This window comes from Rhinolophus hipposideros, assembly GCF_964194185.1.
Source record: "Rhinolophus hipposideros genome assembly, chromosome: 3".
Lineage (NCBI taxonomy): Eukaryota > Metazoa > Chordata > Mammalia > Chiroptera > Rhinolophidae > Rhinolophus > Rhinolophus hipposideros.
Window position 1 is genome coordinate 44852566 of NC_138049.1, and position 15609 is coordinate 44868174.

Here is a 15609-nt window from a genome sequence, read left to right on the forward strand (position 1 = left end):
TTCCCTGATACCGAGCATAACCTTCTTCCCACTTTGGCTGCAGGGTAAAGTCCTGTGATTCACGGGGCCAGATTAAACCTCAGGCATAAGATGTTCGCTTAGTCTTTTCTTTAGATTCCATATATGTACACCTGAAACTAATAAATAAATTAATTAATTAAAAAAAAATAAGATGTTCGCTTAGAACGTTGTGGTTTTTCTTCATTCTTGGTTCCTACTTCTCCCTAGGGTGTGATGAGGCATTTCATCCATCAGACAGCAGGAAGATCTATGTAATGAATTTTTGCATGCCCCTGTCATTTTAATGTAATCGTCCTTCTTTTAAAAGGCTATATTAAACCTATTGTTAGGATTGTAAAACTATCTAAGAGAGACAGGAGAGCTTTCCCCATTTTCAGAATTCAACAGACAGTTTCTTAATTGCACTGCTTTAGGTGAACAGTAATTAAATGGGTTGGGAGAATGTGCACTATTTATTTATAGTAATATAGGCATGTCAAGTATTTATAGTCATTACTGCACAGTCTACTTGATAACATCCTTTTAGAAAAAAAAATGTCATGACTATTAAAAGTAGCTCCTGCTTTTGGCAGGTCTTTGAATCTAGCTGTGAATATTGACAGATCTGAATGCCCTTGTATTAAAGTACCATACATAGTAAGCCCTTGGCGAGGAACCTACCTACCTGTATTTGCACCGTTCTAAACACGCTTTTTAACATTTTTAATGTAAAACGTTTGTGTTAACTGTTTGCCAACATCAAGCCTTTGGAGTGTTAATAATATATTTTAATTTAGACAAGATGATAGGAGAATAACTATCTCATGATTCCTAAATTTAGTGGTAAATACAATTTTAACACTTTATTCTTAATGATATGGCAGATTTGTCAAAAAAATAGGCGAGAAATTTTTCCATCAAATATGGAGGATCTTAATACCAACTAAGCTACTGTTTGGGAGCCATTTTGAGACCAGCTAGAAATCCTCCATCCAGAAAAATACATAGACACATGCACACAGACACAGATATAGTTTGCTATTTCAGGAGGTCTCTGGAGTCCCAGACGCCTCTTCGTGGACCCGAAGATATGAATCCTTCATATAAATGTTATTTGTACAAACGGCCCCTTCTGTCCCCACCCCCATGTCTAGTCTCTTTCATGCCATGTCTACATGTCTACAAAACTATTTTTATTTACACCTCTTCTCCATAGGGCATTTTTACTCAATGTCTTCATTACAGATTCAGTCTAAATGTGACAGAAACCGAGATCCCTTTTCTCCCACCAGTGATTGCTAGCTGATCTCATTATTTCCTCAGCCATTATAGGTAGTCATCAGCTTCTCCCTTGGCCCCATGTCCCCCAAAGCTAAGAACACACATGCTCCCTTACTCCATGCGCCTAATAGATTGATATGTTTTTATCACACGTTCTTTCCACAGAGCTACCCCTTGCATCCCTCTGTTTATCAAAACCACCATAGTGCAAGCCTTAAATATCTGTCCTTTATTTAAACTGTCCCTATCTCCTCTCCCCTGCATGCCCTCCCCACAGCACCGTCCTGCTGCTCATTTGGGACTCGGAGTCTTCCCTGTATTCTGTCTGCCTCACATGGGCACACTCGGACGTTGTCCCCTGCTCGCTGGACTACCTTCTGTGGTTCGCTGTCACTGCACACAGCAAATTCAGTCGCCCGCTCCTTCACTGTAGGGGCTGGCTCTCCTCTACCCACTGCCCATGGGGACAGTTTCTGTCCCCAGGTTCTTTCAGTGTGCCTTTCCAGTCCCTCTCCCATCTGTCTGTACCACTGGCACTCTGCCCCTCCAAGAAGGTGTCTAGGATAGGTTGGCAGTCTGTCGACAAGTAGTGGCTGGGCATCTTATCTTTTCTGTTCATAAACTCACTGAACCTGCAGGAAGATGGGTCCCCAGGCCTGGGCAACTTTATTTCTGTGGAAGTCGGTACTTCTGTTCACCCACCAATTTTTCCCCATCACCTACCTAGCTCAGTTGAGTCAGTAGTTCAATAAGGATACTTTGGGAACATCTTTTTAAAAAGTATGGGGCAAGAGACTAGGAGAATAGTATGAAATAAATCAATCCCTGACAATCCCCCAAGTGCACAGTCTCATTTTGGATGCTCTTCTGGAGGCCAGCGGCTCCCTCTTTGCTCGCCAAGGAGTACAGACAGTGATCTGCTCACTCCGTCCTCTCAGGGAGCGAGGCATGGGGCCGGCCCTTCAGTATCTGACCAAGGAGTTGTGCAAGGTACCGCACAGGTCTATTCCGTGTTCCATGGACTCAGCTGGAAGTGACCTTGGAGATGATCTCTTCCTACTACCTCATTTGACAGCTGAGAGTCAGAGAGGTTAAATGACTTGCCCAAGGTCAGACAGCAATCAGATCAGCTTTGGAGCCTGTGTTTTCTGTCTCCCAGTCTCCCAGTCTATTTTTATTACACTACAAGTGCTCAATCGAGGGTTCTCTTCACCTTCTCTTTCATCTTTATGCTTATTAGTGCCTGGTTGATGCCTAATAGATATTTGGAGCTCTTAACATTGCCTTAGGTTGTCTGCGGCACCTTAATAAACATAAGTACTTAATAATTATTTTCAGTAGCACTTGGTACTTTTCAGAGACTAGGTTCTTTCACGTATGTTTTAGTGTTAGATTTTGCCGCAAACCGGTGGGGTAGGTTGAGCAGGTATTATTCTCATGTATCAGAGGAGAAGAAATAATGACGTGTTCAAGACCCTGCAGCTAATAAGTGATACAGGTAAGAATAGAATCCGGTTCTCTTCTATCAGAAGATGATAGCGACTTAACACTGTTTTGAAAATCTGGCTTCAGACTCTGGAATCTCGCCTTCCTTTATGTAAATATGAAAAACGGGATTTCCTATTTTCTAACAGTTTTCGGTTTAGTAATTCATTTCTAAAGCATGTTCTGAAACACACTGATCCCAGGAGATGCTCTGTGAAAACGGATTGTGTGGCAAGATAAGCTGGGAAAACTGCTCCCTCTGTGCCCCTCTTGGATTCCCAGGGCACATTAGCATTTAACAGCTCGGAGAAGTCCTATTGTAAAGAAGACTGTCAAACGTACCTTTTTAAAGTGTGGTAAAATGCATCTAACATAAAATTTGTCTTCTTAATCAATTTTAAGTTTACGGTTCAGTAGTGCTAAGTATATTCAGATTGTTGCTCAAACAATCCCCAGAACTCTTTTCATACACAAAACTGAAACTCTGGACCCTTTAAACAATGGGACCCCATTCTCCCCTCCCCCAGTCTCTGGCAACCACCATTCTACTTTCTGTCTCTATGATTGTGACTCCTCTAGGGACTTCATATCATGCAATCATGTAGTATTTGTCTTTTCATGACTAGCATTTCTCTTAGTATAATGTTCTTAAGACTCATCCGTGTAGTAGCAAGTCTCAGCATTTTCCTCCTTTTTAAGGCTGACTAATATTCCAATATATAGATACACGACATTTGTCTATCCATTCAACCCAAGTTGACAATTGAGTTTCTTCCACCTTCTGGCTATTGGGAATAATGTTGCTATGGACATAGGTATACAAATCCTCTTCAAGGCCCCAATTTCACTTTTTTTGGATATATACCTAGAAGTGGAATTGTTAGCTCATTTGGTAATTCTATTTTTAATATTTTGAGGAATGGCCATTGTTTGATGTATTTTCCTACCCAAGTTTCACGAACTTATTTGATCACAGAATTCTTTTCCCACATTACACCTTTGAGTATCCCACAGAACCCAGGCCTCTCACAAAACGCTTTGGGAAATCCTGATTTTGGTAAGGATTTCTGCTTGTTCCAAGGGGCAGACAAGCCTTAGAATGCTGGCCAGCCGTTCAACCACAAAGCTCCCAGCCCAAGGGCAAGATTAGCATTATCATCCTAGGAACTGCAGAAGCAGAGGCAGCACACGTGGTACGCAGCAAACAGTAACAAGAGTCCTTCCGCTTGAGGCGGACACCATAAACTTGGCACTGCTAAAAAGGCTGCTGCGGAGCTGATGTTGTTTCGTCCCCACTGGTTAGACTGGCATCTTTGTTTGACAAGAGCATAATGAAGAGCGAGCTTTCCTGCCTCTGTACAATAGGGGACCCGGGGAAAGCTTTATGGTGAGAATTGTTAGAATTCAGAAATCACTGTTTCCTTCATCTTCCCAAAAAGGGAAAGAATGCCACCTGGTCAAACTCTAAATGGGCTCCTCCACAGGGCTTGTTGTGTTGACTCAACCTAATTGGTCCTTGATGTGGTTCCTGAGTAATTGAGGGGTAATGGTAAACAGTATAATTGTGTGGGTAGGTAAAAATTCCAACAAAGTTGATTTACCTTCCACAGATAGAAAGGGTATGTGGGGCAAGTGTAGTAAAGTGAAGAAAAAAATTCCCTACCCCCAAAGCTGCTGTGGACCTCAAATGTCCTGTGGTCAGCCTTTCTCTAGGATGAGCTCAAGAAGTCCCAGCCATTGGTGACTTGGAAGAAGGCACTACATGACTGAACACCCCCAATGCCAGGTATCATTTCTTCACACACTGGCTTAAAAATTGGTATAGGCCTGAGTGGGTTCTAGGGGTACCTAGAAGAGAACAAACTAAGGAAGTGACTACAGCTGTTGTAGCTTTTTCAAGCTGTTTTTGATGTGGGTAAGGATGAGGACATGGAGTAACATAGAAGTATGGAGTGGATGTATAGTCCCAAAGAGCTTCGAACCAGCCTACAATAGGCCACAGAACTCCCAGACTCTTAGCTTCCCTGACTGAGAGCAGATAATGATACCTCACATTGTGGGATGAGGATTTCATAAGCTCCCTGAGATACTTAGATGAAAGCAGCTACTGATGCACAAACTATTATTATTATATGAGGCTTTACTCTTCTGTAAATAAATACTATAGCCATTCTCTCTGACTCTCTTGCTTTAATGGGTTGGCCACCTCCCTCCCACCCAAGCTATTTCCCCGGGATTGCATTCTATATAGAGGCATGATGTGAAGTGGAAAGAACACTAATAAGGGCTTGGGAAACTATATAATCTCGGGCAAGCCATTTCCCCTCATGGGGCCTCAGTTTTCTCGTCTTTGAAGGTCCTTTTCTAAGGTTCCTTCCAACTGTATAGATTTATGACTATCACAGATTAAACAAAAAAAGAATTCAGCTTCAAGTTATAAATGTTTATCGAGTACCTGGTGTGAGCTAGGGATAAATTGGTGGACAAGGTAGCTTAATCTAGTTGGGGGAAAAGGAGAAGAGACAATAGCAGCATACGTTAATACATAAGTTAATTTTATAATTGTTAGAAGGTGATATGTTCTACACAAAAACAAAATAGTGTGGTAAGAGGAATTGGGAATACAAGCAGGAGTGCAGTTTTTAAAATATAGCAAAGAGGAACTTTTCCATCATGCGGGTCGTTAGAAAATCAAGTGCATCATTAATGGGAGGCTGTACATTAGAGGTACTTCCTGTGGAGATTTTTAGGAAAAGTTTAGTCATCTTTTTAGATTCAGGGATATTCTTACTTAAATGCAGAGGAATTAACCAGATGATCCTTTTGAAGGCTTTCTTTTTAAATGACTTACTGGTTTGTGCAGGGGTAGCTCCCAAATTTGTGTGCATGTTTGCACATTCATACACACACACACGTGTGTGCACACACACACACATACTGCTGCTTAAGGAGCAATACAAGCCAGAGTTGGGAGGACCCAGCTCCTGGCATGGAGCTGATTTCAGAATTCTAATAATTCTCACTGTAAAGCTCTCCCCCCAGCTAACTTTTCAAAGGCCAACTGGTGTGCCATAATAATATAGCCCTCCCATCCTGCCATTTTACAAGGGAAGAACTGAAACCCAGAAATGCTAATGACTCACCAGAATCACTGTGAATCAAGGTTGGGTTAATGGGATGTGACCTCAGGCCCTCTGACCATCAGTCACCTGCCTCACAGTGACTCCTTGTATTCCTTTCGCTATGAAACAGGCGGTGGCGTTGTTTCTCACTTCCCCTTCCCTCTTGCTTATGGACCACCTCCACTCCCAAGTTTGTATCATTAAGTAATAATAAAACCGACATAATACTCTAATCCTATGCATCTGGGCCCACACAATCCAGTTTCAGAATGATGCTGGAGTCCCATAAATACATTCCAGTGACAATAATTTCCCAATAGCAAATTCTTTCCTTGTGTTTTCTCAATCCAATTGTGGGGATATAGACTCCACAGCAATACTTAAATTCCTCCTTCCTCCCACCAGCTTTCCTCAGTCTGTAGCCCTTAACAACTTAGACACATTTCCTCACCGTGACCCACTTGCTCGTCCACCTTTCTTCCTGACTCTGCATCATAAAATACCCCTAAACAGACCAGGATCAAGGCTTTTCCCCGAAGGCTGGGCAACGGGAAGAACCAGGAAGGCAAAGCGAGAATCCATTTCGCAGCTGCGGGGAGAGGGAGCCTGGGAGCCTGGGTTATGAATGTCCATTCCCTCGCACCACTGTTTTCTGCTGACCCGTGCTAATCAGTCTTTTACTTTACCTCATATAATTTAATGCTCACAGAAATCCTATGTGGTAGGTATTGAGATCTTCATTTTACTGGTGAAAAAACTGAAGTCAGAAGTCAAGTAGCTTGCCTGGTATCATGCTCTGTAGAGATAATGGTAGGATTTGAGGCCAGGTCTGTCTATTATAGTTAAAAACTGTGCTCTTTCTTCAATATCATGCTGCCTCTAAGTAATATACATCCCAGAGACTCCATGTTATTTCAAATTTGTTTGGGTGAGATGCATAGTCATAAATAAACTAACTATTTGATATTTGTTTGAGGCAGTTAAATCTGTTTTCAACAAAGATTTTGAAAGCCTGGTAACTAAATGGGAAAAGAGGATATTCTCCCAGAGGCTTGTGCAGTGGAATCTTTGTCCTGTATGGAAGTACAGAGAACAGTCTCGGTCTCTTTGCCCAGAGAGATCCCAGGAAGTTCTGTGGACCACTGTTCCCACACATCAGAGGCTGTAGCTTCCTGACTCGTTCAGCCTTCTAGCTGGTTTTACAACCAACAGAGTTAATGGCAGGTCTGGTCATCTTAAGGAAATGCCTGCAATACACAGCGGTGGGAGCTGGGAGGAGCTTTCAAGCAGGAAACTGTACATGTTCCTTTGTCACAAATATAAATTAGAGATACTTTCTTATAAACACCTTGGCTCTCTGTGTGAATTTGTGAACTTGATACAAATAAGAACCTTAGGGGTAAGGGTATACAAAAATGCATTTTGTGGTCACCTAATTTGGGCAGACAGGAGAAAGGGAATGGACAAGAGACCAGAGAATTAAACAGCTAAACCCAAACAAATACAAAGAGAAATCCGGAGTAATGAATGAGAGCAAGTAAGGCAAAATAGATGAGACAGTGAAAGAGAAAGATGAGCTAGAGCAGAACTATATAGGAACTGAAGACAAGGGACAGAAAACAGAGAAACATACTAGATAGAAAAAGAGGCAGGTACCCACAGGCGAGAACCTCACCCAATGTTAACAAGATGCTAGACAGGGTTCTGTTCTAATCAATGACTGGGCCCAGGCTTCCCCCCCCCCTGAATTGCAACAGGAAGTTAGGCGTACTGTGTAGAAGGCTTTCACATAAATTCTCTTTCTTCATGCTTGAGATTGTATTAGTTGGGCAAGGAGGAAAATCATTTGCAAGTAGAAGCTCTAATATCTATCATCCAAATTGCTCCTTAATAAACTATGAGAACCAGAGCAAAGTGAATGAACTTAAAATAAATTCTATAGCAATGACCTGCCCAGAGATTTTATCATAAGCAAGTCATTACCAAATAGATTCTTAACATCTTGCAATAGATGTTTCTCAATTTTCAATAATTTGTAATGAAGATTTTTTTTAAAGATGATGCACTCAATAAGAGTATCAACTGTTGATACCTCTCCTTTGTGGAGATGCTACACCTTTCCAACTCTTTGCCCAGCAGTGAAAATGCTGTTTGACTTCTGAATGTTCTGTATCCATAGTTGATGACTTTATGTACTTCTTGCTTTCAGTTCCTGAGGCATAGTAATATGATGAACTGATTAAAAATAGCATTCTAATGAAATGGTTGGGGGTGTTGTCATGTAAGTCAGCTGCAAATGAGAAGGTCTTTTCCTGGGAATATGTGATAAACTGAAAGTCAACTTGAGTTTTTACATATTTTCTGTGAGAATTTTTGGTTCTTCCTCGTGGTTTTCTTTTAAAAATTACCAGTTAATTTGTGCTTCCCACCCAAACACATATTGTAACCCTCGTAACAGCTGAGTTCTGTTATGTGAGCATGATACAAGAATTTGGATTAAATGTTGAGCAGCAGAGTATGTGAGTGTGTCAGCTCCTAAAGGAAAACAAAGTGAGCCCTTTTTAGTTCAAATACTGGATATTGTTTATCCATCTGGTTTTTGCCCTTAGCCTAGAAATACGTGAAAAGCTCTTGTTCTTAAAAAAAGAGAGAGAGAGAATAAAATTCTTACCTGACATTTTCTCAGTGCCAAACTTGCAGAGTCACTCACTGTGCTAGAGGTGGTCCACAGACGTATTTTTCCTAGTTTAGTGGTTTTTAAAAATTTGAGCCAGCATTTCAAAGTCAGGATATTTTGCATTTTTAAAAATCCAAATTTATGGTGTCTCTTTATTTTTTTTTATTATTAAATTTATTAGGGTGACATAGGTTAATAAAATTATGCAGGTTTCAAATATGCATTTCTATAATACAACATCTGCATATCGCATTGTGTGCTCACCACCCAAAGTCAGTTTGCATTCTGTCACCGTATATTTGATCCACTTTTCCCTCTTCTACCACTCCCTTCCTCCCTTAGCCTCTGGTAACCACTACACTGCTGTCTGTATCTATGAGTTTTTGTTTCTTTGTATAGTTCATTTGTTGCTTTCAGTTTTATATCCCACATATGAGAGAAATCATGTGGTTCTCAACTTTTTCTGTCTGACTTATTTCGCTTGGTATGATAATCTCAAGATCCATCCATGTTGTTGCAAATGGCAGTATTTCATTTTATGGCAGATTAATATTCCATTGTATATATACCACATCTTCTTTATCCAAACATACATCGAAGGGCATGTTGGTTGTTTCCATGTCTTGGCCACCATGAATAATGCTGCAATGAACGTAAGGGTACATATATCTTTCTGGATAAATGTTTTCAGATTTTTTTGGTAGAAACCCAGAAGAAGGATTGTTAGGTCATATGGTAATCATATTCTTAATTTTTTGAGGAACCTCCATACTATTTTCCACAGTGACTGGACCAATTTACATTCCCACCAGCAGTGTATGAGGGTTCCTTTTCTTCCACAATTTGTTATTGCTTGTCTCGTTGATAATAGGAAGTGTGAGGTGGTATCTCATTGTGGTTTTGATTTGCATTTTCCTAATAGCTAGTGAAATTGAGGATCTTTTCATACATCTGGTGGCCGTTTATATGTCTTCTTGGGAGAAGTGTCTCGTTAGGTCCTCTGCCCATTTTTTAATTGGATTGTTTGTTTTTTTGTTGTTGAGTTGTATGAATTCTTCATATATTTTGCATATTAGCCCCTTACCAGAGGTGTTGTTTGCAGATGTCTTCTTCCATTCTGTTGGATGTCTCTTTGTTTTGTTTATGATTTCTTTTGCTGTGCAGAAACATTGTAGTCTGATATAGTCCCATTCATGTATTTTTGCTTTTACTTCCCTTGGCTTTGAGGTTAAATTCATAAAATCCTCTCTAAGACCAAGGTCCATAAGTTTAGTATCTACGGTTTCTTCTATGCAATTTATTATTTCAAGTCTTATATTTAGGACTTTGATCCATTTTGAGTTAATTTTGGTGTATGGTGACAAATAGCAGTCTAGTTTCATTCTTTTGCATGTAACTTGCCAGTTTTCCCAGCACCATTTATTGAAGAGGCTTTCCTTTCTCCATTGTATGTTTTTGGCTCCTTTGTTGAAAATTATTTACCATATATGTGGGTTTATTTCTGGGTTCTGAATTCTGTTCCATTGGTCTGTGTGTCTGTTTTTCTGCCAGTATATGATTTCTCTTTAAAAACAGGATAATCTGCAACACTGAGCATTTGCCTTTTGGCAGCCATTGCTGGGGCTGGGGCTGGCGCTACGAAGTGGCCATCCCCCGTCAGAGGTTCTTGGGCCCTCTATTTGTTCTTCATGGGTCCCCACACCTCAAGTCTGTGGATACAAGTGTTGGTTGCCACTCATGATCACATTTGTATTATTAATTGTTGCAAAATGGTCAAGTATTTTTCTGTACTCATTTTGCAACATGGAAGAGACAGAGAAAGCAGCATAATTTTGTAAGTTCCCAGTTCACTTTGCACATGCTTATTACCTCTCCTGTGGTGTTTAATCTGCACCCCATTTTCACCCTGTTGCAGCCTTAATTCCACCAATGCTGTTCCACTGAAACAAATTAGAAAGTCCTCCTACTTGGGTAGTATGGGTAGTATGCCCTTTCCTGGATTCTCATGCTCCTCCATCTCTGTTACATGGTCTGATGACTCGATTGACCAGCCCTTCCTCTCAGCACTCCTCTGGTGCCTTCCATGACTCCACCCTCTTCTGGATTTCCTTCTATTATGCTTCTCACTTGTCTCTCAGTCTGCTTTGCTGGCTGCTTTTCCAGTGTCTGCTTCAATTACTATTATTTCTTCATTATTAAAGTATTACATGAATTTATAGACTACTTTAAGAATTCACACAATAACAGAAGTATGTAAAATAAAAAGGTAGTCTCTCGCTCTTTTTTTAACCATTGTCCTTTCCACTCCCCTTGCCCGAGGTAACCACAGTTAACCTTTGAATGGGTCTCTTTTCCTGACCCTTTCCATGTAATCTGGTCTGTTTGTTGTTTCACATAGATAGAATAATTTTATAGACACTGCTTTTTAACTTGGAGGTGACCCTGGTCAGTGTAACTAGATCTCCACCTTTCCCATTTTATGATCCACCAGCTTCTTAAATGTTGGTATTTCCTAACATAGCCTACTGAATAATTACAATACGTAACAAATTGTTGTTTTTATGTTTGTGTGTCTGTTTTCCCTAAGACCCTAAGCTGGTAAGGACTGTGTCTTTTCATAGTACCCTGTCTGTCAAAGCACCTATCAGTATATATATTCAGTGAGTGAATGAATGAATGTTGATATTTTTGCCCATTCAGTAAGTTCATTCTAATTTATATTATACATATATATTAAATTATATCATAATTTCTGTTTAAGCTAAAATACCCTAAGCTCTATAGTAAATACTATAAGGTACAGTTAATGTATTTCTCAGGTCATGTCCTAACAGTAATATTTATTAATTTTGCTTCCCTCATTAAGACATCCCACCATGCAAGAGAGAATTCTGTATACTGCTTGGTTTGGTTGGGAGAAGTATCGGTGGCTGGTTGTTTTTGTTTTGTGTGTTTTAAATGAATGTGTGTTTTGGCATCTTTCCAAGGCAGATAGTAGTTTGTGTGCAATTCGTTCTTCATGAAAGTATCATTTATCTTTAAAGAGAATATAAATGCATACTGGTTGTATAAACAGACTTGACTTAATACAACATCTCTTCAGTAGGAAAATAGCTGAGGTTTATGAAGTGAGCCTTGTCAGATACAATTTGAGCTCTATTGCTGAGGGTTCCCATTCAGTATCCTGCTGCCGTTCATAGCCCTGATTTAAGGAGAAACCAATGAAAACATCCATCATCTGACCATGGTGGGATGTCATCCAAGCTTGTGTCATGGTCGTGTAATGTTCCTGGGTTTGTGGGGTGAAAAACAGAACACTTGGTGTTTGGAATTTATCCTGAAGCTGTTTTTGTCAGGGCTGCATGAGTTTCTTGCTCCTGAGTTGAAATGATACTTTTAAATACTTTTAATAACTCTCTCTTCGCCAGACCCCCTGGAGGAGACGCCAAGGGTGAGTGTGTGGAAATAATATTTAAAAAATTGATTTGTGTTTAAAAACAGATGGGGGAGGTAGGACTAATCTGTGATCAGTTGTGAGCCGAAACTAGTTGGTCACTAACGGTCCATACCACGGTGTGATCCCCATTTGTGCAAATTTGGGAAATGAGTAAACAAACACAAATTAGAAAATAATCAGGAAAATGGAAATTGCATAAAGACCTCTGCAATGCACATGTGTCTGTTAAACTAATTAAAATTCTGCCCAAGGGGTGATTGGAGTGGCTGAAACTCAGTTTAATCTGGGTCAAGGTCTTGGGGAAGGAAGTTTAAGTGCTATGTTTTAAAAGAAAGGTTCAGAGAGGAAAGAATATTCCATCTCAGGACTGCCATAAAACAACCATCTAAGATCTATTCGGAGACTGAAAGTGAGCCCAGATTACAGAAGGATTTAAATACTGGAATAAAAGTTTGAATGATTTTGACAGGGAAAAGAAATGCAATAAAATGATTGTGCCCATACTGATATATTTGTATATGGTACTATAGTTTACAGACTCCTTTTGGGAACGTTATTTTATTTTTATCTGTATTAAATCTTAATGAACGAACTACAAGCCTTTTTGAAGAGCGAAGCTCCAGGGTTGATGGTGGCAGCCTGCCTGGATGTAGAGGATGAGAGAAGAGAGTTGAGACGAGACGCACTCGGATTTTCTGGGTCTGGGAAGATATCTGTGCCTCTGACCAAAATGAGCAAATAGAGGGACAATTTTGGCGGGAGATGATCAAATGTAGCCAAGACCCGCAGGGAGAAGACTGACAGCGTTAAACTCTTGAGAACAAGGGAGGTTAACTTGCTGGTGAACTTTGCAAGAACACTTTTGTAGCCTCCTTAGTTTGAGAGCCACAGTCCTAGTGGGGGTGGGAGGTAGGGGAGGCAGCCCTAGAAGGACAGAGTTAGGCAATAGAGGGAGCTGATGGACTAAATATCAAAGCAAGGGAAAGAAGTAACTGAAAGGGGAAAAGTGAGTCTCAAATAATACTTGTAAATCACGGAGCTTCCACGATGCTACAGTTTAGAGAAACAACAGCATGACAGCATGAGGTAATGTTTTGTATTGTTTATTTGCAGTTTGTTGAATTTTATATCCCTCAGGAAATAGCTGTGGCTCAGATGCGGCCAGCTCTGGGTAGACGAGGCACAGAACAGCAGTGTCAGAGAAAGCTAGTCATCAGTGGCAACCGCCAGGCAAAAGATCAAGTGCCCTTGATGAAGCAGACTCCTGAGACGGGCCAGGGTCTGGGCACCTTTCTTAGGAGGCCCGTGGGCATTGAACAGCATAGGCCTCTAGGCTGGCCCACATCTTGTCAATGAGGGGTACCAGCGTCCAACCAGTGTGGTTACAAACCGTCACCACCACTGAAAACACAACTCAAAGATCTTCCCAATAGGGTTGTCTTCATATATAATGGTGTCTTTTTGCTTTTAGAGGATTCACAACATTACGTTCATAATCAGCTTGATCAGACCAAGCTAGCTCCCCTCATGCCTGAGATATTTAGAATGCTTTGCATGTCGAGTATATGCTCTTGCTGTCCTCAGCACCTCCTTGGATTGATGTTACAGCCAGGAATTACAAGGAGGAAAGCAGTGTGTGTCTTCTTCCCGGGGTCTGTCTCTTCTCGTAGCCCTCCATCTTGTTCTCACTCTGTGCATGATTATTTAGGGGAAAATATCTACAAGACCAACATATGTAGCTTACACTCAAGTAGGTGATCCCATGTGTTGGCATGGCATGAGAAAAACTTCAGCAAATTTCTGTAATTCAGATAAATGATAACCAGGGGAGGCACTTGTCAGTCATCAACTCTTACGTGTTTCTGCCTTTCTCACAGTTGGCTGATGCTTCAGGGCACATGTATGGAGATGCAACATTTGTTGGCCCTGACTCTTGCTTTCAGAGGCTGGCCAGCATCGCAGCCGGGCACTGTTGTAACCAGACAGTGCCCCCATGGAGGAATCGTGCTGCTGTTGTTTAAATCCATAGAGAGACACTTTGTCATTTCTCTATCAGGGATGCTTGTGTTTTCTCCTGGATGGAAAGCACAAATTACCAGAAACCATTTGTTATTAATATAAGCCGTCCACTTTTAAACTCAATTCAGCATTCAAGAAAAGCAGTGTTTCTTTGCCAAGTAAGTTGAGGTCTTTGTGTGTGAAACTGACAGATGGAGTCCATTGATAGTGAATGCACTTGGCTGCACACAGCCCAGGAGAGGACCCGTGGGCTCTGAAAGTCGGCCAGAAAGTTAACAAGGCTGGGTTCAGAAAGGTCCTGAACAGAGAAAGTCAAAATAGTGAAATATTATGCATTGAGATTCTCTCCTTAGTATAATGGGTACCAGGGCATTGATGGCACAGCCCTGTTTTAAAACAGATGTGCCTTGTGTTCAGTCTGTTGCAGGCCTGTTACAGGAATAAGTTGCAGAAAAGAAAACTTCTAGCACAGCAGTATTTGAGAAATCAAGGGAGAAGAAAATGTCTTAAATATAATCCTCCTCCTAGCTTGAGTGGTTGAGATGAAAATTTGAAGAATAGAATTCTCCTCAGCCATAGGAAATATAAGTATTATCAGATTTTTTATTTAAAAATCCAAATGATAAAGTATAAAGAAATATGAAAAATTTCCAAATCTCACCTATACTGCCTTGCAGACATCTACACGTGTATGCCCGCAGATAGACTTACATACAGTTTTATGTAAATAGGATTATACTATATAGGCTGTCTGTGATCTGTTTTGATCACTTAACAAAATGCTGTGAATTCCTTTCTCTGTTGTTGAATGTAGCTTTACGTCACATATTTTAATGCCTCTATAAAATTCAATTGTATATATCCTATTAATTTATTCATTGTGTCATTCATTCACCAAATATTTATTTTTAGTCATGCATGTGGACACTATGCTAAATTGTGGGAACACACCAGCAAACTCTCCTATCCCTGGATATTTAGGTTATTACTGGTTTTTCTACTTTATAAGCAATACTACATTGCACAACTGACATTGCAACATACATCTTTACGTACTTCATTTAATTTTCTCCTTGGAATAAGTCCCTAGGAGGAGAATTGGTTGGTCAGTAGGTTTGCACATTTTGAAATTTGATCCATAATTATTGCCTAACTACTGTCTACCAAAAGCTTACAATGGTGCCAGTTTTTCGATACTCTTCTGGTAACATTTCTCATTGATTATCATCTTTGTCGATGTGAAAAAGGATGGTTCACTGTCTTAACTTAGATTTCTTTGATTGGTAGTATGCTTGGGATGGGAGTTTTAACTACTAAGAAATCGTGGCCTCAGTATGATTTGGGGAGTACCAGTTTCTTTGAGACCTACTTTTATACCTCTTAAAAGAGAAGACTCTTTTTTTACTTTCTTCTTCAGAGTCAGGTCAGAATCAACGAGGGGTTGTCTGGTATAGGTAACTGAAAGGATGTTGTGTAAATAATATTACTGATTTAAATCCTAGTATACTGGTTTTAGTGTCATGTAAGATTTGATTAATTTCCTTTTATTTTCAAATATATACCAATAC

General features: G+C 40.3%; 1 protein-coding gene across 4 annotated transcripts in view; it reads left to right on the forward strand.

Annotated features, from left to right (window-relative positions):
• The window catches only part of FYN (FYN proto-oncogene, Src family tyrosine kinase), a 203274-nt gene that overhangs the window by 44978 nt on the left and 142687 nt on the right, over positions 1-15609 (forward strand). The window contains exon 1 of one of the 4 annotated variants that reach the window (XM_081034226.1): positions 11667-12016. The exons of the other annotated variants lie outside the window; for them this stretch is intronic. The gene's annotated coding sequence lies outside the window, so the exon portion shown is untranslated. Of the gene's footprint in view, positions 1-11666; positions 12017-15609 lie in introns of those variants that run through there. 4 annotated transcript variants of the gene reach the window in all.